The 23,584-nt window shown below is 44.1% G+C and overlaps 1 long non-coding RNA gene across 1 annotated transcript; it reads right to left on the bottom strand.

Moving 5' to 3' along the window:
* Positions 1-1,982: 1,982 nt before the first annotated feature.
* Positions 1,983-20,695, bottom strand: LOC122447845. Its single transcript, XR_006271398.1, has 3 exons — positions 20,356-20,695; positions 15,983-16,118; positions 1,983-2,214 (listed from the first exon to the last, which is right to left on the bottom strand). It is a non-coding gene; the product is annotated as an uncharacterized LOC122447845 (long non-coding RNA).
* Between the last annotated feature and the right edge of the window lie 2,889 nt (positions 20,696-23,584).

The raw sequence follows: 23,584 nt of genomic DNA, 5'->3' as shown, positions 1-23,584 counted from the left end.
GTGCTTAACGCTTTACCTGGCACATAGTAAGCACTCAATAAAGAGCAGTGTTTTTTTTCCTTTATTTAAAAAACATTAGCATTTCTGAATATATATAAAATAAAGTACATAAATGTATGTATTGCATAAATCTTAAATTAAGAATTTGTTGGATCTCACCATATATAAACATCACGCAGATCAGAACATGGAACATTTCTAGCACCCTAGAGGAGTCATTATGGCCCCTCCCCAGTTATGCTGCCCTCCCCCACCTTTCCTGACATCTACCACCAAACAAACATTTTGACTGTTCTTGAATCTTCTGGAAGTTTCTTTGTACAGTCTACACACTTCTCATGTCTGGTTCCTCTCACTCAGCGTTTTGTCTCTGTGTTGTTTTGTGTATCACTACTTGCTCTATTGTGTTGAGCAGTATTCTGTTGTGTGAATACACCATAATTTTATTTATATTTTATTGGTTATGGATATTCTAGGTGTTTCCAGTTTGGGGCTATTATAAACAAATCTGCTATGGACCTTCTGGTACATATGTTACTATTTTTTCATAGGACAGCATATGAGGTCTGCTTCCCTCATTACTGGTAGACCAACGGTTCCAAAACCATTTTTTCTCTTCTGCTTTTCTCATCTGTCTTTTCAGAAAATATATTCAAATCCTGACTGAAGCAATTTCTAATGTTTTCCATTTCTGTTTCTCTCTATACACTGTATTGTTTAACTTCTGAAGACCAAAAACTATCATAGTGGAAAGTGGAGTCACTCAGTCATGTCCGACTCTTTGTGACCCCATGGACTGTAGCCCACCAGGCTCCTCCGTCCATGGGATTTTCCAGGCAATAGTACTGGAGTGGGCTGCCATTTCCTTCTCCAGGGGATCTTCCCGACCCAGGGATCAAACCCAGGTCTCCCGCATTGTAGACAGATGCTTTACGGTCTGAGCCACCAGGGAAAACTATCATAGGTGGCTGAAGAATCCCACAACAATATCTGCAGAGCTGTATTTTTTTCAGTAGTCATGTATGGATGTGAGAGTTGATCATAAAGGAGGCTGAAGAATTGATGCCTTTGAGCTGTGGTGTTGGAGAAGACTCTTGACAGCCCTTGGACTGCAAGGAGATCAAACCAGTCAATCCTAAAGGAAATCAATCCTGAATATTCATTAGAAGGACTGATGCTGAAGCTAAAGCTCCAATACTTTGACCACCTGATGTGAAGAGCCGACTCACTAGAAAAGACCCTGATGGCAGAGGACAAGATGGTTGGATGGCATCAGTGACTCAATGGACATGAGTTTGAGCAATCTCCAGGAGATAGTGAAGGGCAGGGAAGGCGGGCACGCTGCAGTCCATGGGGTTGCAAAGAGTCAGACATGACTGAGCAACTGAGCAACCACAACAACATAAAATGGTTTGACCTTAAAAACCCATGGCTATGGTCTGCTTTTTCTGTCAAAAAGCATTTCTCTGGACTAAGCTATAAGACAAGAACTGAGAAATGTGCTGCAGGGAAAAGCGAAGGTTAGCTTGATATGCCTCTTACTTTCAGAAGCTCATAATCTCAGAGAAGGGAGATGTACACAGTCGGTTACACCATCATGGGTAGCATGTGCTCAGTGCAATAAAAGATCTAGGTAGAATCCCACAGGATGCTCACAGGAAGAGATCTTAGGTCATCTTTCCCAAACAGATCATCTCACCAGAGCACAATACCCTCTCACAGAAACCCCATCCCTAGAACCTTTTACAATGTGGGATTTAAGTCTGAGGCTTATTGGGAACCTTTGAAGACACAATGGGAGACAGTGGGCCCCACATTTAAAGAAGACAAAAATGACACGTGTTCCCAAAACACAGGGTATGTAGGATGGAGCATCTCCTCCAACATATTTGCCCAGAAATAACTATTCTCCGTTTTATTTTGCCCTTTATGTCCAGGAAAAAAGCCCATTTAACTAAAGCTGGGAGACTGAAGACCAGAACATTTCAGTTTCTCTGAGTCACACAGGAAAGAGATGCATGAAGAAATCTAGTGCATTTAATAAACAACATTTCAAATAAAGGATACATTGGGTTTTTTTTTTTTTTTAAAGCAAATAAGGACACTGTACCGGAAGCTAAGAAAAATTCAGCTGAAATGCTCTCTTCTTATCTCAGACATCATGGCTTCCGGGAAAGATGTCCATTCCATTCCAGCTCCCCATGGAGACCAGACCTGCGATGAGAAAAAGTCAAGGAAGCAATGGTGAAAACCTGGCCATCAGTGACGGATCTCTTCCTCAGATGTGTATTTTCTATAGTTATGTGCACATGTAAGTCTCAGAGGGGCTTCCCGGGTGGCGCTAGTGGTAAAGTGGTAAAGAATCTGCCTGTCAAAAAAAAAAAAAAGAATCTGCCTATCAATGCAGGAGACCTAAGAGATGCGGTTTCGATCCCTGGGTCAGGAAGATCCCCTGGAGGAGGGCATGGAAACCCACTCCAGTATTTCCGCCTGGAGAATCTCATGGACAGAGGAGCCTGATGGGCTACAGTCCATGGGATTGTACCGAGTCAAACACGACTGAAGCAACTGAACGCACACGCATATAAGCCTCAGAGACATTCAACTCAGAACACAGGTGACTCTCCGGTACAGGGCAAAGGGTCCATGTCTCCTCCTTCTTCACACTCCTCACAAATCAACCTGCAGAGCCCCACGAAGGTTCGGGCAGGGGAAACCCGCTCTGCTAGCACTTGCAGGCCCTTCCAGAGGCCTAGACATCGTGACAAATGTCTTTGAGATATAAATATTTATGCTTCAAGTTTTTGTATCTTCAAACAAATTTACTGTTCATTTGAAAATTGAGTAAGACAGCTCTAGCCACTCTCACTAAATGAAGGGCAGGATTCCGAGGTCTCAGACAATAACATCTCTCTCTGGGAGCAAAGCGCTTGGCCCCACCCAGTTGTTTGAGGACTCCGGTCCAGTGTGGGTATGCCGGACGCCCCCCCTCCCTCTGCCCACAAGATTTCCATTGACGTAGGTGGGGACCCTGGATTCCAAATACACAACCCCAAATAGGTCAGCAGAGGAAGCCTGTCACAAAAGGGAACCTGTCTCTGAAATGCCAGCATGGGACACCTCCCATGAGAGACAGTCTCAGGAACACGAATATTCAATCCCCTGCTCTAATTATTTCTGATTATTTTCTAATTCATTAAAAAAGTCACTTCGTGGTGGCATCTGTGAGGGTCTGTCTGTAGCTATCATGAGATTTCATCAGTAAAAATCCCTTCAATCTTGGACTTTAAAAGATAAAGAGATGAATGCAGCATGGACATCACTTTGGAGCTGAGCAAGGATCCAGAAAGGCAAGAAAAATGCAAAGTGCCTTCAGGGTCAACCGAGCTTGTGTCCAGGACGCCCCCTCCCCCACCCTCACTGTGTGTGCAGCATCCAGTTAGCACATTCCAGCTCTTGCTGGGCGCCCTGCCTCAAGCTACACGCCAGATCCTCCTCCCCCCACTCCCATGTGTCCTACAGGTTTGAAAAAATCATTTCATTTGGGGGCTTTATTTGTGGTCCCAATAAAATCACAATGCCCTCAGGAAAAGGGAAAATGAAGCCTAGAGACCTATTTCAGATGGGGAGTTGGTTAAAAGCAGGTTTTGAGAGGAGGGTGGAAAGAAGGGAAGGCAGATGCTGAAGAGGGACACAGTCAGATGGATGCCCAAGTTTGATTGGGAGAGGGTGCTGTCAGGGGAGTGGGTGGGGAACATGTCCCCTCCTCACTCCCCCCTGCTGAGGAGCCCCTCATGTGGCTTTCAGAAAGATGTCTGAGACTGAGACTTGTCTGTGTGCTGTGACACCTGCCACACCATAAACAGCATGTGTCAGGATCTTGCTTGATTCATGCAGCCATCCTAGAAGTCAGGTATTAATATTAACGGCTTGTTGTGTGGATTAGGGATTCCAGCCTCACCTGCCCAGGGTGGACAGGCCGGGAGGGAGACCTCACATCCTCACTCACTCCTTAGCACAACCAAGCTGGAAGCTCTGAGACCAGGGTGCTGTCATCATCTGCCAGCAGCCTCACTCTCCCAGAGAGGAGGTGGCAAGGGGGCTTAGTGATCACTCCTATTTTGAGATTTTGTGGTCCAGGCTGAAATGAAGAGAGCCAGTTGCAAGCATTAGATGGCCTGAAATCAACAGTAAAATGAAAGAGCGCCGCCGTCATGTTGCCAGCCAGCGGCCACCAAGCTTTCTCCCTAGTCCTTTCTTACGCCCCAATTACGCCACTGAATGGATCCCAGGAATAAACTCCAGGTCACCACACGCCTAGGAACGGTCCAAACCTGCCTCTGGGGGCAGGAACCTGCACCAAGTTCCAATTAGAAAACCATCTGGGAGGAGCTGGGATGAGGATTAGCAAGTAGAGCTGTGTTAGGGGAAGTTCAGCCACTTTTTGGCAGCCTCAGCCAGCATCTGATTGATTTATCTTCTACTTTAATCAGTGAAAAACTGACATTTGTGTAGTACTTTAGGGTTGACAAGGGATTTTTATGCATTACTCTGCTATTCCTCAAAGCAATGATGAAAGTTAATCCCTGATTTTACAGCTAAGGAAGCCAAGAAGTCTAGTGACTGGCTCGGTGATTCAGCCGATAAATGTCAACATCAAAATGGAAATCCAAGCATTTGGTTTTCTTTTTTTTTTTTTTTAATGATTGAAATTTTCAAATATAAGAAGAGCAGAGAGAATGGATCATAATCCCTGGGTCCATCACCTAGCTTTAGTCATTGTCAGTATTTTTCTGGTTTGCTTTGTCTATTTTTGTTTTGCTGAAGAAATTTCACAGACATCCCATCATTTTATCCCAAAGTGTTTGGTGTGTATTTCAAAAAAATAAGACCACCTGTATCTTCGGACCCAAGCCCAATGCTCTGCCCAGTTCGTCCTGACACCCGACAGAACTTACCTGAATACGCTGAGCATGTGCTGGACTAAGTGACCTCTCTATGCTGAAATTTCTGTTTTTGGCAACCAAAGCAACATTCACTATGATGGCTTTTGTGCCCTGCTCTCTCCTTGCCTTCCAAAAGTGTCTCCCCTCCTGTTTCTGACTCTAGGAATTAATAGCTCATTGACAAGGGGGCTGAGAGAACCAAGTTGTGGTAACAGAAAATTAGAGCTGGGTTTCCCAGTGAAAACGAACCAACAGCATCCTTCGGGGGTCCACACAGTGGGGAGCCTAGAAGAGCTTCCAGAAGAATCATGTAAAAAGTTATTGACACAAACCTAATATCAAAGTCTTCATCTTGAGAAAATAAGAGCTTGATGGGTCTTAGCGATGCTTATTTTATGGTTTAGTCATGTTTATAGGTTGGATTTTCAGCAGACACGATAACTCTTGCAGGATTTGCTGCTTCTAAAGACAGTCTTGGCTGTCACCATTATTAGAGAATTAAGAACTAATTAAGGTGCTGATTAAATAAATGGAATTCCAGCAAGGTCCAAAAGGAATTCCAGCTCAGATCTAGTGAAGGAGCCTGGGTGTTTAGAAATTGGGAGAAGTGTATTCTAAGACAAGTGGACGGGGTAAGATTACCTTCCATGCATCTTGGCTGAGCACAGACCCTTCAAGTGTCTCTTCCTGAAAGGCTTGCGAGCCTGAGGGTTTCCTGTTGGCTGTGATATCTTCCACATCCCCACATGAAGGCTTGTGTTGTCATGGTAGCACCTGATTCATGCACCCATCCTATGAGGCAGGTATCAGTTGCCTCATTTTGTGGATTACAACATCCTGCCTGAAGGGTTTTGGGGAATGGCCTCCCCAGATAGCCTGTGTATTTCTCAGGATTAGGGCAACAGTTAAGTAGGAAAAGTACCATCAGCCTGTGTAAGAAGGTGGCTGAGCCTGACTCCACCCTCACCCATCCCAAAGGGAGTCCCCTTCCTGGAAGGCCACCTGGGGGCGCTGAGCATCCCCACTGTGCTTGGTATTAGCATCTGAGCTGCCTCTTGTTTTGCTCGTGAACCCTGTTAGGGTGACCCTTACCCAGAGCCCCTGCCTCTGGGGCAGAAGCAAGTTGGAAGCCTGGTCCAGCACCTCGGTCAGCTGGCCTGGAAAGCCTGCTGTAAGTCTGGACCTGTTTCAGCCAACATACTTTCTACCAGGCGAAGAATCTATACCAGACACTGTCTTGGAAAACCCAGTCTTGAGAAGTAGTTTATTGATCTGGCAGATGATTAAAAGACAACAGAGATGAGCTCAAGTGATGCTTGGGTTTTTCCATCCTGAAAGGGAATCTGAAATTTCCTTGGAGGGTTGTCAGTCCGTCCTGCTGCTGCAGGAAGCAGATGGCTACTCCATTCAGTCAAAGGTCATGCAAATGTCCCCGTCTCGGGCTCTCTTCTGTTCTCGGCAAGATTCCGTGGACAGTGCCAGGGTCCACCCTGGATGCAGGCAGTCAGAATCTTGTTCCCGATCATGCCTACGCCCAAAAGGAGCTGGCGCATGGTCCATCACCCAGGCTCTGCACTGGCCCCTCTGCTTATGGGATGGGGGTGGGGTGCAATTACTGGAATGGCTGCAACGTTTTAGGGCTGCTCCAGGAGGGAAGGAGGGAAAAACTGACGTGCTCACATTGCAAAGAGCTGACCCAGATCCAGGAGTCCAGAGAAGGCATGGAATTTGGGCTGGTGTGTATGAAGTCACCTGGAGTTGTCATCTGAAACAGACATTGCTGCGGCCAAACCTTGGGTGACCTCACGTCCTGCGCTGCTAAGCGGAGAGGCTATGGCTTGGGGAGAAATTACAGGAGTGTCAATGCTCAGCCAGCAGATTATTTACAGCCTGTTCTTAATGCAAGGGCTTTTACAGCAGTGGTTTCGTGGACAGAAGTACATATTAAAAGGCTAATGTGATCACTCATGTTGGCAGTGACATATACCCAGGTTGGGTTTCGCAGAACACCTAGAGCAGTGAAGCGTGCTTCAATCTGATGACACAGAAAGCATCTCTGCGCTGGAACAAATCACACCCTGCCCAGGCCAGCAACAGGAGAGCCTGACAATGAATTTCTCCAAAGCAAACTTTTCTGTCCTCCTCTTATACACTTTCCAACCCTGTTGTTTGAATTGTACGTGTATGCTCTTATACACCAGCTCCTGAGCTACCAAAGAAAACCGATTCTGCTTTGAAAACCATGGACAATAAAAAGACCTAAATTCTCCCCTTCCTGCCACAAACTTCTCTGCAAAACTTGCCTGTGGTTAAAAAAAAAAAAAAAAAAAAAAGCACTGTCCCAGGAAAGCACACATACAGATAGTTAGAAAGGAACTTCTTTCAACATTTTATGGAGAGATATTTTTAGAGATAACAGGAGCCCCCATTGCCCTCTCCTCCCACAACCCCCCAACTTTCTCAGCCCACTGTTTTTTGTCAACGATCTTTGTAGTTACAGCTCATGAATCATCCATCACTTAGATGGATTCTGCCAAGAATGCTGATAGCATCACAGCCCCAGGAAGCAGCCTGCAGGGGCAGGAGCGCAAGGATGCTGGGGCAATGCCTTCTCCAGACTGGTCTGCAAGGTGACCAGCCCGAGTTTGCATTTCTCATCTCTTTCACATATACTGGAAACTCACGCTCTAACTCAGGCTCAGTTCAGCTGGGCAAGCTCTCAGACACAGGGACTTTACTACCCAAATAGGAATAGGTACTCCCAGGCCATCTAAAATGCTGGCATAGTTGGAAACACTCAGAAACAGTCAGCATCTTTTGTTAATGACGGTCACTGTGCTGTCTTATGCTCTGGATAAGCAGATGAATTCTGTTTTATCATTGCGTCCACAGTGCAATTGCATTTCTTGATATTGGTCAGAACCATTTGTGATCTAAACAGTGTACACAACACATACACACACACACACATGCACACACATAGGGGAAGACAAGCAATGTTTATATATTGGCTATAATTTCTGAACCCAACATTAGGACATCTGGTGCGGTAGGCAAGAGTAATAAATATTGTTTTATCTGAGAAAGTATATATAGCAAAGAAAAACGTCACTGGGCAATAAATAAATTGAAATCCGAACTTCTCCAAATCAGGCATTTCAACAAGTATTTGCTTCACTCTTAAAGAGACAGACTAATCGCAGCACAGCTTTAAAGAGGCAGATCTTAATTTTTCACAAGTATCTTTAAGCAGTCCAGAGAGACAAAAGTGACCACATTTTCGAGGTGAGAATTTGGAGTCAAGAAGAGGAGATGCCCACCCCTGTCATTCAGGGACGCGTCCTTCCAAGACACCTCATTTAATGCGCATTCCATTAGCGACCCTGTCAAAGACCCTCACTTCCTTTCTCAGACACTGACAGTAATGGCTTAAGAGTTGGGTTCTGGCCATTATCACAGACCTTGCTTCCTTCACCGGTTCTCGCTTCCAGGGAGATGGGGGCAGTCAGAGCAGGAGAACTCAGACAGTGGGGGTGGGGTGGGATGCAGAGCTGTGTTTAGAGTGCTAGATTCCCTGCTGGGAGGGTCAGAGCTTGCTCCTTGAAGTCCAAACTAGACGAGATTTTGTGGATATTCTGAATCAGCCTAGGAGGAGTTGGGTGAGTCTTTAAATTTTCAATTAAAGGAAAGATTTCCGGGGACGTCCCTGGTGGTCCAGTGGTTAAAACTTTGCCTTCTGGGCTTCCCTGGTGGTCCAGTGGTTAAGAATTCACCTTGCAATGCAAGGAACATCTGTTCGATCCCTGGTCCAGGAAGGTCCCGCGTGCTGTAGGGCAGCTGGGCTCATGCACACTAGAGCCTCTGCTCTGTAGCAAGAGAGGTCATCGCCATGAGAAGCCCACAAGAACAACTAGAGAGGAGCCCCCTCTCGCCGAAACCAGAGAAAGTCCAAGCAGCAGCAAAGACCCAGCGCAGTCAGTAAGTAAATACTAAACAACTACAGCAAAAATTTGCCTTCCGATGCAGGGGGCTGCGGATTTGATCCCTAGTTGGGGGGCTAAGGTCTCATCTGCCTCCTGGCCAAAAAAAACAAAACAGAAAACAGAAGCAATATTTTAACAAATTGAATAAAGACTTTAAAAATTGGTCCACATCAAAAAAAAAAATCATTAAAAAAAAGAAAGAAAAGCTATCAGGCATACTTGTAGCTCAAGTCCTTTTTTTATTTTTATTTTTTAATGCCAGACTTTCCACATCAGTCGCTGGGAGGTATGCATGCAGATAGCCTAAGACCACCTCCCTTACCTGCCCCTCCCTCACCCCACAGCTAGGCTCCAAAGGGGGTCAGTTGGAATGAGGACAGTTGGCCCTTCTTATCCACGGCTCAGCATCTGTGCTCAACCAAAATAATTCAAAAAGTTCCAAAAAAGCAAAATAAAAAAGCAAAACTTGAACTTGCCTCTTACTGGCAACTATTTCATAGTATTGGCGTTATGTTTATCACTATTTACATAGCATTTGCATTGTATTAGGTATTATAAGTCATCAAAAGATGATTAAATACATAAGAGAAGGAGTTTGGGGTTTTTGAGTGCTAGCCACCCATTTTCTTTCCTAGGCCCTGCAATAAACCTTTCTCTGCTCCAAAGACTATAAAGTAAATAAGTTTATACACAATAAATAATACAGCATTTGATACAAGGGACTAAAGCATCCATGGATTTTGGTATCTGCAGGGGTTCTAGAACCAACTCTGCATGGATACTAGGGATGACTGTGTAAGTTAGTTTTCAGATGAAGAGGCAGACGGAAGCCTCAAGTTAGTGAGCGGGTTTTTTTTTTTTTGGTGAGAATTTCAAACAAGTACCTTTCATTAACGTTGATGTGAACTGTCTTGCCTTACACCAATTGGTTAGCAAGTTGAGTAAATACTTTTATGGGTCTGAAACAGTCCTCTCTCTTTATATTTATAAAAGAGAGAGAAAGAAAGAAAGGAGAATTCAATGGCAGGGTCCAGACACGTCATACGATCTTCTCCAGAAATAAAACGTTTCACTTAAGAGATAAGGTGGACTCTGGGCATCTGTTAATAGTCTTTCTCTGGAAGATAAATGCTGCAACATTTGTAGAAAATGAAACTCGCAGAGAAGCCAAGACTTTTCTTGTCAAAACAAGGAGATTATTTTCTAGCAACCAAGGTCAGTCTTTTTGACCTTGCCTGCCATTCGGGTGAATGAGATAATAAAAGAGGGAGCTGGAGCTGGGCTGAGATAGCTCATGTGTGAAGGGCCTGGGAAAGAGACTCAGAGATTTGTGGAGAACTCTGCTCCATCCAACGGCTTCCCCTAAAAAGATGACTCCTCCACCTCTGTCAACCATGCGGCAATGACAGGACAGGGAGGGGTGGAATTGTGTTTTATTTGTGTTTATGATCTGGAGGTGGCGACTGTCACATCATGCATGGCTCCTAAGTCTGTCAGCCGTGGACTCCGGTTCAAGGACTGCAGACACGGCTGTGCCCGGTGGAAGGGGGCAGCGCTGGGACACACCGCAGGCCTTTCTCAGACGTGCCGGCAGCGCAGGGCCCCAACTCGCCTTGTAAAAGTAGCTCCAGAGCAAATCATTAGCACATCTAACCTCAATATTTTGAAATCCAAAAACAACATTGAGTCATGCCGGTCGTACTATAAAGTTTTACTGCATTAAAAAAAAAAAAAAAAAGGTCAAAAACAAGCTGGGATCATGTGAATTATCTCTTTACATGTGTCAAGCCCAGGAATTTGACACATGGCTCACGATGCTGGAATGAGCTGGGCAGTCACCAGGAATATGTCGTTAAGAGGGAACTTGTCCTGCCTGGGGGTGTGTGGCACCTCCTTGGGCAGCTTCCCTATGGTCTGAACCACATACCTGGCATGGGGTGTCTGATCATTGAAAAAATGGGGCTATAAATACCCTCATCCTGTACTAAAAATAGAGATTCAGTTAAAGCAAAAAATCCACTGAGGGGAGTACTGACCATTATAGACATCAGTTTATGTCTCCCAGCAACTGTGTTGTCCTGGTCATGCTCTCTGTGAGCCTGTGGAGTCAGGTATCTTATAATTTTTAGGAGAAAAATGAATGAATGAATGAATCCTCTTCTGGGGAAAGCTCAGTATATGTTGAGGGCAACTACCCATCCATGCTTCCTAGAGGCTTTCATGAATCTCCAGGTCAATCTTCCCTGGAAACAGTCCACTGATTTCACCTCAAGGGTCAACTTTGTAAAAATACTCAATTGAACATCCAAGAACAGTTCCTTAGCCTACAGCATCCAAGGCCATGGGAGCAGACCACTCTCCAAGGTTCCCAGGCTACTCAGCGGGAACTTAACTAAGCTGACCATAATTCAGACTTGAGAAACACTAAACAGATGAGAAAATCCAATAAAGAATTTCAGAAGACAAATGAGCAGACTTACAGTGCCAGGCAATATAATAGATTATAGAACTACAGTAATTAAACATATGTGCACTAACTTCAGGGTGGACAAAGAAATCAATGGACTGAGAAGAGAGTGTCCAGAAACAGATGACAAAGTTTAATAGTATATGATAAAGGTAGTGTGTCCATCTTATAAGGGACACATAGATTATCACCTGGGTGTACAAGGGTAATTGTACATGTTATGAGATTTACCTCCTGGCTTATTCCAAATGGATTAAAAAGAGAAGTATTGAGCATAAGATTACAAAACAAGACAATGTTACTGACATTTACACAGTTGTTGTTTGAGAAGGGAAGGATTTCCTAAGCATGATACAAGAAGTAGAAACTCAGAAAGCCTATAAATAACAAATGCTGGAGAAAGTGTGGGGAAAGGGGAACCCTCCTACACTGTTGATGAGAATGTAAGTTCATGCAGCTGCTATGGGAAACACTATGGCAGGCGGTTCCTCAGAAAACTAAAAATAGAATTACCATATGATCCTGCAATCCCATTTCTGGGCATATATCCAGACAAAGCTATAATTCAAAAAGATCTATGAATCCTGATGTTCACAGAAGCATTATTCACAGCAGCCAAGACATGGAAACAACCTAAATAACCACCAATAGACAAATGGATAAAGAAGATGTGGTGCCCACATACAGTGGAATACTCAGCTCAGTTCAGTTCAGTCATGCAGTCGCGTCCGACTCTCTGCGACCTCATGAATCGCAGCACGCCAGGATGGAATGCTACTCAGTCATAAAATAGAACCAGATAATGCCATCTGTAGCGACATGGATACAACCAGAGAATGTTATCCCAAGTGAAGTAAGTCAGAAAGAGAAAGACAAATATGTCATGATATCATTTACATGGAGTCTAAAATATGATACAAATGAATCTATCTACAAAGCAGAAACAAATTCATAGACATAGAGAACAGACTGGTGATTGCGATAGGGAGAAGGGTTTAGGGGAGGGATGGAGTGGGAGGTTGGGGTTAGCAGATGTAAACTTCTACATGTAAGATGGATGAACTTCAAGACCCTACTACATAGTACAGTGAACTATATTCAAAATCCTGTGATAAACCATAATGGACAAGAATGTAAAAAAGAAGGTGTGTGTGTATATATACACACGCATATTAAAATATATATGAATAACTGAGTCACTTTGCTCTATAGCAGAAATTAACACATTGTAAATCAACTATACTTCAATTAAAAAAAAAGAAGTAGAAGTCATAAGGGGAGAAGACCAACAGATGTAAAACAAAACTTCTCTACATCACAGAGAAAGAGAGAGAGGATAAAGGGTGAAGGAGATGAGTAAGAAATCCATAAACAAAGACATACACCATCAGGGTGTGTGAGCGGCGGATGCTATGAGCTGACTGCCCCACTCTCCTTGGTGAACCTCTTCTCCTTTATTCATTTTAACCCTAAAAATGGAAAAAGCTCAATACTCACTTTCATGACCTATGGATATGGGTGCCCATGTGATGTGAATCTGTACAAAGAGCTACAAGAAGAGGTTTCATCAGTCTCTGTCAGGTAATGCATAGATTTCCACTCTTTTTAGGGTCAGTTACCACAGGTTTTCTTTGTTTCAAGTGTGCTTGATGTGTGAGTTCAGAGATCTGCGGCTTAACACAGTTCCTGCAGTTAACAATACCATGTTGTGTGCTTCAAAAAAAAAAAAAATTAAGTGAGAAGACCACATATTAAGTGTTCTCATCAAAAAACCAAACCAAAGTGACCCAAGGAAACTCTAGAAAGTGCTAGAATTGTCTATTATCTTGATTATGGTGATTGTATCATGGAGGTTTCCATACGTCCAAATCCATCAAAGTGTACACATTGAATATATGAAATTCTTTGTCTATCCATGATATACCAATAAAGCTGTTAAAAACTAAAGCTTGTGCATAGGATGCTAAGGAAAAAAAGAAGGGATTGCCAGCTTCTTTGCTTCTTCCATCTGGAGTGAAGATAGATGCCTGGAGCTTGGGCAGCCATTTTGTGACTATGAGAGAAAGTCAAGAGGATTAACAGGAACTTTAGCCCAGACACAGAGCCCTCAGCAGCCATAGTCTCCTGTTTGTACAAGAAAAACTAAACCTCATCTGTCTAAGGTAACATAAACCTGCTTCTCTTTTGTTTGATGGAAAACACGTTCCTAGCCAATTGAGAGGATGACAACTGTTAGAAAGCATGACACAAACAAGTAATATATATGCAGTCACTTAATACATAAGTAAAAGGAAAAGAAAGAGTAGGTGTTCAGAAGATGCTTGGCAGAATAAAATTTTTATTTTATTTTTCAATAAGTGTGCTATTTGGATATGATGTTTAATTCTAGAAATATCACTAATTCATAAACTGTCATGTCTGAATTGTTTGGATAAATAATCTTTTATTAAACATCCACAAAAACCCTTAGAATGACCAATTCTGGTTAATAACTTTGTGTGGTACATAAGCTATAAAAATATGTCTTCTGTTTTATGCTACGGTTTACACCTGAAGCTGATATAATGTTGTAAGTCAAGCATACTTCAATTAAAAAAGAATGACCAATTCTGGTATCAAACCAACAACATAAAATATACATATAAAATGTACATTCAAGAATGTTTAATATTATATTGTCAAATAAAAAGGGAAGAGTAGAAAAACCCTAGCAGTCTAACTACAAGTTTGGTCAATGAATAATTATAAGCCCATTAAGTAAAATAATAAGGATGCTGTTTTCAGATTCTAGAAGAATATTCATTGACATAAGATGCTATATAAGTCTAAAAAGCACTACAACACAGAATATACAGTAAATGATCACTTTCTGTCCCTGAAGGCTGAGACCACAGTGGTGTTTATTATCTCATCCCCAGGTCCTAGTACAGAGCCTGCCACATAGTGGTGCTTTGCTAAAAATTTCAAAATGTGTTAAATGAATTAATGTATGAAAGAAACATACTAGTGGTTTTTTCTTTTTTGCTTTGAGCACATACATATCCCTTTTCTTTTTGTTTCTATTTTTTCATTCATTTTGCATTAAATCGTTTTTGTTGTTTAGTTGCTAAGTCATGTCCGACTCTTTGCGACCCCATAGACTGTAAACCGCCAGGCTCCTCTGTCCATAGGATTTCCCAGGCAGGAATACTAGAGTGGGTTGCCATTTCCTTCTCTAGGGGATCTTCCCAATGCAAGCATCAAACCCACGTCTCCTGCATTGCAGGTGGATTCTTTACTGCTGAGCCACCAGGGAAGCCCATTGCATTAAACACGTGACTTATAATTAGGAAAAAGATACAAGGCAGCTAATGAAATAAACCCCTCTGTTCTCCAGGAGCGTGCTCCTCTTTGTCTGACAGTGAACGTATACACCTTCCTTCCTATGGACCACACTCATGTGTGATCTTCAAGGATGTGGAACTGAGCTGCACTTGGCCCGTGCCATCCCCTCCAGGCCACACCGTAGGGGCCAAGTTCATGATTTTCTTTGCCCACTTAGCCTTTGCCCTCCCTAGGGTCCACCTGCTGCTCCCACTGCTGCTGGCTCCCCATCCAAGCCCCAGAATCCCAACCTGCCCTTTCTCCATCCTTCTCTCTCTGCCCTCCACTCCACCAAGAACCCCAGTGGATTTGCCCTGCACCCCATCATCTATGCTCCCTTGATATGCTTGACAAAGTGATAAAGAGCTATGGTGAAGAGGTAGGTGCTCTTATCTTCCTCCCCAAGGGAATATTTTCAGCAGGAGACAGACAGATGCATCCCAGATTGAGCAAACATGGCAGAAATCTGAGAGCAAAGCTTTCCTGTGCCACCTCTAGTTGGGTTTCAGGTTCTAAGATATTGGGATTGGTCTCAAGGATGATGGGGGCCAGGACAGTTCCCAAAAGTCAAAGGCAAACTTTACAGAAAGTGTCATGACAAACATGACCCTTTCCCTATTTGCACCATCACTCCTTCCAAGGAGGCTCTTTGGGATGCGTGGTGGAGAGCAGTCTCATTCCCCTCCCGGAGGAGCCCTGAGACCCACGGGACCGTGCTGCTCTAGAAACCAAGTCCAGATGGTACCCATGTGTGCTGACCTGCTGTCTGGGGAAAGGGGGAGCCCCTCCAAGAAGTAGGTCCTGAGTGGTCATCCTGTGAGCATCCACTCTTCAGGGACATTACGTCACACACAAAGATGGTTAAGGCATGAGCCTGGCCCCCAAGAAACTGGAGGGCTAGAGAGTGCCCAGTCACCTTGTCACACTCCCCGGTGACAGTGGGCCCTTCTTATGGAGAAGGATGCAACAGCACAGAGCCATACACAGACGCTCCTTCACACCTCGCTCCCTCCCGGTGTCAACTCATCATTAGTCATATCAATGGAAGACATGAGAAGGACCACCAAGAAGTGCTAACCTTGTTCATAATCTCCTCTTACATATCTGAAAAAATACCTAGCTGGAAACTCACATGGAAACCCCCACCTGTTTCTGCACCTGGATCCACAGGTTTGTTCCTAGGACCTCAGCCCCCTCCCATGTGGTGTCATGTCCCCACTCACCTCCACAGCTATGAGCAGGGTCTTGTATCCACTCCTTACATCTGGGACAGATCAAGTCAAGTCAGGGTGACTTTGGGGTTGGGGGAGGAGGGGTGGTGTTTTTTCATTTGCTTGTTTGTTCAGGTTTTTAGCTGATCTAGAAAAGCAAAGGAAATAAAGTTGAGAGTGCTGTCTTCAAAAATAAAAATTCTGGGATTCCCTGGTGATTCACTGGTTAAGAATCCGCCTTCCAATGCAGGGGACACGGGTTTGGTCCCTGATCTGGTAAGATCCCACATGCTGTGGGGCAACAAAGCCGGTGTGCCACAACTACTGAGCCCACACCCTCTAGAGCCTGTGCTCTGCAACAAGAGAAGACACCGAAACGAGAAGCCCGTGGACCAGAACAAAGAGTAGCCCCCATTCAACACAACTAGAGAAAGCCCACGCACAGCAACAAATACCCAGCTCAGCCAAAAATAAATTAATAAATTTATAAAGACATAAAAATTCCATGGCAGGTTAGAGTGCCTTGAAAGTTTGCAGGGTTATCCTGCTCTGGTGCGTGAAGCACAGAGCAGTGAAGAGCGGCAAGGATGAGACTAGTGACTTGTCCCACTCTCTTTAAGACAACCAACTAACATCTAAGTGGAAACGTGTGTGTCCAAGAGCTGCATCAGGCCTCATCCACCTAGTCACACAGCTTGCACAAGAGGACTGTGAAGGACTAAACCCCACATGTAGTCAATACAGGGCTTTCCAGGTGGTGCTAGTGGTAAAGAACCTGCCTGCCAGTGCAGAAGACATAAGAGATGTGGGTTGGATCCGTAGGTTGGGGAGATCCCCTGGAGGAGGGCACAGCAACCCACTCCAGTATTCTTGCCTGGAGAATCCCATGGACAGAGGACCCTGGCAGGCTACAGTTCATAGGACCTCAAAGAGTCAGACACGACTGAAATAACTTAGCACAAATGCATATTCAACACAAATATGTTACATATAAGTGTACGGACGTGTAAAAGATGTGATGTGTGTGTCTACCTGTATCTAAAACACAGGTAGAGACAGAGAGGTCGACAATGTGCAGTGAGCAGTGTCCTTGAGAGAGGACCCAGGACTCTGCACATCTAGGACCAGCCACCTAGGCCAGGGGTTATCTTGATTTCCTTGCACAGCCTGAGAGGATGCTGCTGTGACCATAGCATAGGCTGAAATGCCAGGAAATTTAAGGGCACATGGGTTGTTTTTTTTTTTCTAATGTTTTTATTTGTTTGGCTGTGTAGAGTCTTAGTTGTGGCATGCAGGATCTATTTCCCTGACCAGGAATCGAACCAGGCCACCGGCATTGGGAATGCTGAGTCTTAGCCACTGGACTACTAAGGAAGTCCCTAAGGGACTTTTTTTTGCACCCCGTTTGTGAAAAGCACCTGAAATTTTTCCAACTCAGGCAGGAATGGTTATCTTCCTCTCCTCATCTTTGCACCTGAAAACAAGTGATTTGTACTCATTGGAAACACATTTCGGTCATGCTGGGAGAACACTGAGAAACACAAGGGGACGAAGGTGCAAATTTCAGCAAATTAAGAAAAACAAGTGAAGTGTGTAGGGAGTGCAAATAGTCTAATTAGAATGAAGCCCTAACCTCGCTTTGCCTCTGGGGCAATCTGGAGTCTTGGCTGTTTGCTTTGCTGCGTGCAATGTTTTCTTCTGCTCTGCTATTGACCCAGCGAGGTGCTTGGCGAAGTTTTATTGGAAAAACATGTGCAAAGGGTATCCAAAGCGGCAAGGATGAGACTAGTGACTTGTCCCACTCTCTTTAAGACAACCAACAGTGGGGAGCATGAGCGGGGGATTCATGACACAACAGCGGGAGCAGCATCTTTGGCTCCTACTCATTAGTTTTCAAAGCAGCATAAATGATTGCAATGAGTGTGTGTGTGTGTCTTGTTTTGTTCCCTCATCCTGGGACCCAGCTCCATTCCCGTCCTTGTTTTGTTTCTATTTCCAAAATGCAAATCATGACTTTCTGCCTGGGAACACCACAAAGTCCTTCCTCAGAAACACTGAGAAAACAAGAAACTCACGAATTTCCCACCAAAGTGTCTTTCCACTCCCGTCAGATACAGTGATGTTATTAGCAGGTTCCCAGAAAATAAAGTTTTGTGTTTTTTCATAAAGTGAAATAGAAGTCTTAGAGTCAGCTGAAAGAATAAGGAGAAACAGGGCTTAAGGGTCTCTTTACTGACTTTTTAAAATGTCATATAAAGCCTCTTGAGTTGTAACAGAACCCTTAGAATTTTCTAGAACTTTCTAAAAGATAGGGCTTCCTTGGTGGCTTAGATGGTAAAGAATCTACCTGCAATGCAGACCAGAGTTCAATCCCCAGGTTGGGAAGATCCCCTGGAAAAGGGAATGGCTACACACTCCAGTATTTTTGCCTGGAGAATTCTGTGGATAGAGGAGCCTGGTGGGCACGGGGTCGAAAAGAGTCAGACGCAACTGAGCGACACCCAGCCCCTGCCCCTGCCCACCCCCCAACATGTTCTATAATATATACACGGTGTGGTCTCTTTGATTACACAGAATCTAATGACTCCATGGATATGTCCTTTCAGCCATAAAACGTCCTAGGGATAATTTTTTACAGAGCTTCCTTCCTAAATATCTTCCTAAAAAGTTGGTACAAGTTACACCAGAAGAGGATATACATTAGGAGCAGATGGAAACTTCCTAGCACTGAACATCTTTCTCCCCACTCACCAGGAATCTCTGGTTGGCACATTTTCAGCTAAGACATAATCGGACACAACAATTCTGCTTTGACTCTGGAAACTGGAGACACTCCACTGTGGCCCTGGGGATTGATACCAATTGTCCATCCCTCCCGTCCAGGTCCTTCACATCCAAGAGAATCTTCATCCTTATACGCTGGGCCCTGTAAGTGTGCTAAACACTGCTTCCAAATGTTTCACACACTCTGCTCACTTTTCAGCTAAAAAGAATATTTTGGCTGTTTTCCGGTTTTGATGAAGAAAACTTTGGTCAGCAAGGTGGGTCTTTAAGAAATGTCACAGCAGCCTACTGAATCGTCTTCCTTCTGTATGCAGTGACGTGGGTTCTTTAGTATTCAAAGCCTCATCCGTGCTGCTTCTGCTGGGGGCCTGTGGTTCTCAGTACTGGCCTTCCTTCAAGCCTCAGCCACAGAAGTCTCATTTTAAAATGCAGTTATTTTATTTAGAAGGAAAACAAGACCAGTGAACTAGGATTGTTTAGGAGGAAAATAAGACCAGTGAACTGGATCAATCCCTGATCCAGTAAGATCCCACATGCCTGGGGCAACTAAGCCCATGTGCCACAACTACTGAGCCCACACACTCTAGAGCCCGTACTCTGCGTCACAAAGAGTCGGACATGACTTAGCAACTCAACAACAGCATCGCCAGTCTTGGAGACATCTGACTCAAGAGGGTAAATAGGATCTTGCCACTTTTCTACCCGCATTTATCACAAGTATGCTTGCGTGCTAAGTCATTTCAGTCGTGTCCGACTCTTTGCGACCCCATGAACTGTAGCCCCCCAGGCTCCTCTGTCCATGGGGTTCTCCAGGCAAGAATACTGGAGTAAGTTCCCATGCCCTCCTCCAGGGGATCTTCCCCATCCAGGGATCTAACACATAATCTCTTACATCTCTTGCATTGGCAGGTGGTTTCTTTACCCCTAGTGCCACCTGGGAAGCCCCTATCACAAATATGGTGGTCAGTTTTCTGAGTCTCCTCTCTAGATAGCATGAAAGAGCAATAGAAATGAAATTAAGGGTGTACCATCCATCAACTCCTGTATTTCAAATAATGAGTTCTCCCTGAAATGTGTATTATGATAAAACATCTGGAGAGAAAAATCTGAAATAAAATGACTTTATGCTTCTATGGAAAACAATATCCCTGGAAATGGGTCATTTCTCTGTGCTCCTGATCCCCAGGATGGTAACAAGGTGATTGACAGGCACCCAAGACTTTAGTAAAATGGTGAGGACAGTTTGGTGAAAGTAACTCAGCCGTGTCCAATTCTTTGTGACCCCATGGACTGTTATGGTCCATGGAATTCTCCTGGCCAGAATACTGGAGTGGGTAGCCATTCCCTTCTCCAGCGGATCTTCCCAACCCAGGGATTGAACCCAAATCTCCAGTATTGCACGCGGATTCTTTACCAGCTGAGCCACAAGGGGGAAAATGGCAAGGGGTGAGAGAAGAGGGGAGAGGGGGCAAGAGAGAGGGGGAGGAGGGAAGGAGGAGGGGAGGAATGGGGGAGGGTGGGGAGGGGGCCGAAAGAGGCAGACCCTGCCCTGCAGAGACCAGCCAACCAGAGGCCCTCCAGAAGAGAGAAGAATGACTCACCAGTGTCAGCTTCCCAGGCTCCAGGTCCTCCCAGCCAGGTCCAGGGTGCTCCACAGACACCCACTCAGCAGCAACAAAGATGAAAGTCAGACAAAATCAGCCAAAAGTGCTGAACTCAGCCAGCTAAGTCCTCAGGGCTTTATTAGACTTGACTTTCCTCAGACGTTGAGGGAAGTCTTCAGCTGAAGTCCATTAGGCAAATTAAAAAGCAGGAGAAAAATAAACAGAGATGGATGGAGATAGCAGTTTTACAAGGCAAAGGAAGCCGTGAGCTCTGACAAAGCTCCCGGCCCTTACTTAAGACTCTTGCAACCTCAGCCCTTAAAAACTCTTAAGATTACCTTCTCTCCAAGAAACCCTGCCGGCGCTCATAAAAGAAAGCTATTCCATAACAGAATTTTTTTCCCTGCAAAGACAAGGGCTGCTATAAACTAAAGCAAAAAAATATCCACATTGTTTCTCAGTAGAGTTCCTGACACCAAGCCATTTGTCTCCAAGCAGGGGATTAAGTAATACTTTCAATACTGCCAGATATATTATATATTATATGCATTTTATATTTATACATATATATCATGCAGCTAGTACCTCGAATGAGACTAAGCCACTTTAATATTTATATACTCCCGCCCCCCCAAATAGAAATTTGAATGCCAAACAATCACTTTAAACTCGTATCTTTTTGTGATTATTAGTAGCATTTGAAAAACAAGACATTTTACAATGTTTCATATCTTTAATAATACAAGTCAAAAACCAGATGTATTGCACACCCACAGGGTACAAAAGTCCATGCTTGGGCCTGTGATACATGCAAAGATGAACAAAAGATCCACTTTCACATCATCTTCCCTGCACATGATTTTATGAACTCATTTTAGACAGAAATAAAGTCCCCTTTGACTCTGTCCCCAAGGAGAGGACTATTCCCTCAAGGCAGTGATGCCATGCACCCTTTTCCCCTGGGGCAGGGGTGATTAGATTTTCCATTTCACGGTCTGGGGCCTGATTCAGAGGCCGGGCTTCCTCACCTTGCCCCGAGGTTATGGAAACCGAGCCTGGTGCCAGCCCAACTCTCTGGCGGATACACACGTGCTCCTCCGCTACAGAAAGTGGAGGAGAGATGTCTAAGTACAAATTTAGTCCTTGGATTTTCCAAGCCAAGTAGACTCTGCATTTCCAAACATTCTTACATATTAAAAGGCGCAGGCTTTCCAAATACTGCAAAATCCTTGCCGTCCAACTATCTCCAGCCTCTGCTTTATACTGAACATGGATATGCATAATCACAGAAATTGTACATTTCCAAACAATTCTTTGGGGGGAAACTAACCTGCGTCATCAAAACCCATCAAAAGAGAGAAGTATTGTTTTGCAAAATGGTTACAGTATTTTTTAAAAAGGGAAAAAATTTAAGTTCTAATAATTTTTAATAGATAAAAACACATGCTCATCTTCTGTGTACAATTAGTTACAAAGAGAGTGTCTTTAACACAAAAAGGACCAGATTCTCCCATGGCCCAAATAATGTTCAATTAATCTCCCCAAAGATTCTTTAATCATCCCAAAGCCAGTTATTGCTCTCTCAACTCCAAAAACCAAATTAAATAAGATTATTCTTTCTAGCAGGACACAGGAAAGGCATAACTAGTTTAAATCCACAGAAACCCCAGCCCCGATTTTGCCAATCATTTTAGCAACTTCTCCTTTGAAATCTTTTACAAGAGCTGCCTTCAAAACAAAATGGACCTGTGCCTACATTTTCCTGCTAGCTAGTGGCGATGTAATAACCAGGAAAATGCGTGGATTTGTGTGTGCAGAAACCAGAGAGAGGAGGTTCAAATAGTCTACAAACTGGGTTACCAGTCAAAGGAAAAACATAAAGGATCAAGAGTTTCCCCAAATCCCCAAATGAAATTAGAAATAATAACCCCCTGGAAGTACCCATGACTTTTTTAACATCCGTGGAATGCTTGCTTGAGCTCATATCAAATATTATTACCACATCTGGGTCAGCAAGTGGAATTTCCATGCAATCTTGGATCCTTGACTTTTCTTACGCAACCTCATTCATGTTGGAAACTCTGCCATGAAAACCCATCCAGATTTACAAGCAGTGTTATCTTTTTGTCAAAAAAACCATTAAGATCACCAGTCCAAGTTTGATGCATGAAACAGGGCACTCAAAGCCGGTGCACTGGGACAACCCAGAGGGAAGAGATGGGGAGGAAGGTGGGAGGGGGTTTGGGATGGGGGACACATGTACACCCGTGGCTGATTCATGTCAAAACCCACCACAATATTGTAAAGTAATTAGCTTCCAATTAAAATAAATTAATTAATTTAAAAAACAAGCAAAGTGTAGAATCCTGAGCCATGGATATACTGGAGCAGTTACAGTGAGAAGCTGGCCGGGTGGCAGTACCTTATTGAATTAGGGGATGAACCACCACTTACTGAATGGAGGCGAGGAGAGATAGAGACAGCCTTCTGAGCACTCAGGCATTGGCAGGAAGGGATGGGAAGAGGATTCTAGGAGATGGTGAAAGAAATGATCATTTCTAAAGGGTTCAGAATGCCCTTAATCAGGGTCAGTCACTGGGAACAGAGATATACTCCCCAGTTAACTCTATGAAGGATATTGGGCAACATCAATGTTGCCCAGTAAATAATTCTTGCTTAGAATTCTGCTAGATGATTGCGACATTCAAAAAGCAGACTGATGACTCCAATTGCCATTGGTGAAATCAGCTGGTTCATGGAGGTTTGTATCTCTGGATTAGATGGTTGTTTATTATGGTTGGTTTTACACTGAGTTGCCATGTGTGCATGCGTGCTAAGTCACTTCAGTCATGTCCGACTCTTTGTGACTCTATGAACCATAGCCCTCCAGGCTTCTCTGTCCATGGGAATCTCCAGGCAAGAATACTGGAGTGGGATCACCCTCCTCCAGGCGATCTTCCAACCCAGGAATTGAACCTGTGTCTCCTGCATTGGCAGGTGAGTTCTTTACCACCAGCACCACCTGGGAAGCCCTCAAATTGCTGTAGACATTTTCTATTAACTCAGTATTTATTAAACTCTGACTAGTTGCCAGGCACCAGGAGACTTTTTTTTATGGCAATTCACTGAAGCACAAAGATTCATTCAGCAAGCACTTACTGAATGCTGACTTGGAGCAAAACTTTGTGCTACATATTAAAATGTAGCAAGATAATGCTTCAAACCT

The sequence above is a fragment of the Cervus canadensis genome, chromosome 10 (genome assembly GCF_019320065.1).
Source record: "Cervus canadensis isolate Bull #8, Minnesota chromosome 10, ASM1932006v1, whole genome shotgun sequence".
Classification (NCBI taxonomy): Eukaryota; Metazoa; Chordata; class Mammalia; order Artiodactyla; family Cervidae; genus Cervus; species Cervus canadensis.
The sequence above is the reverse complement of the archived record's forward strand: the minus strand, read 5'-3'. Positions and strand labels throughout refer to the sequence as shown.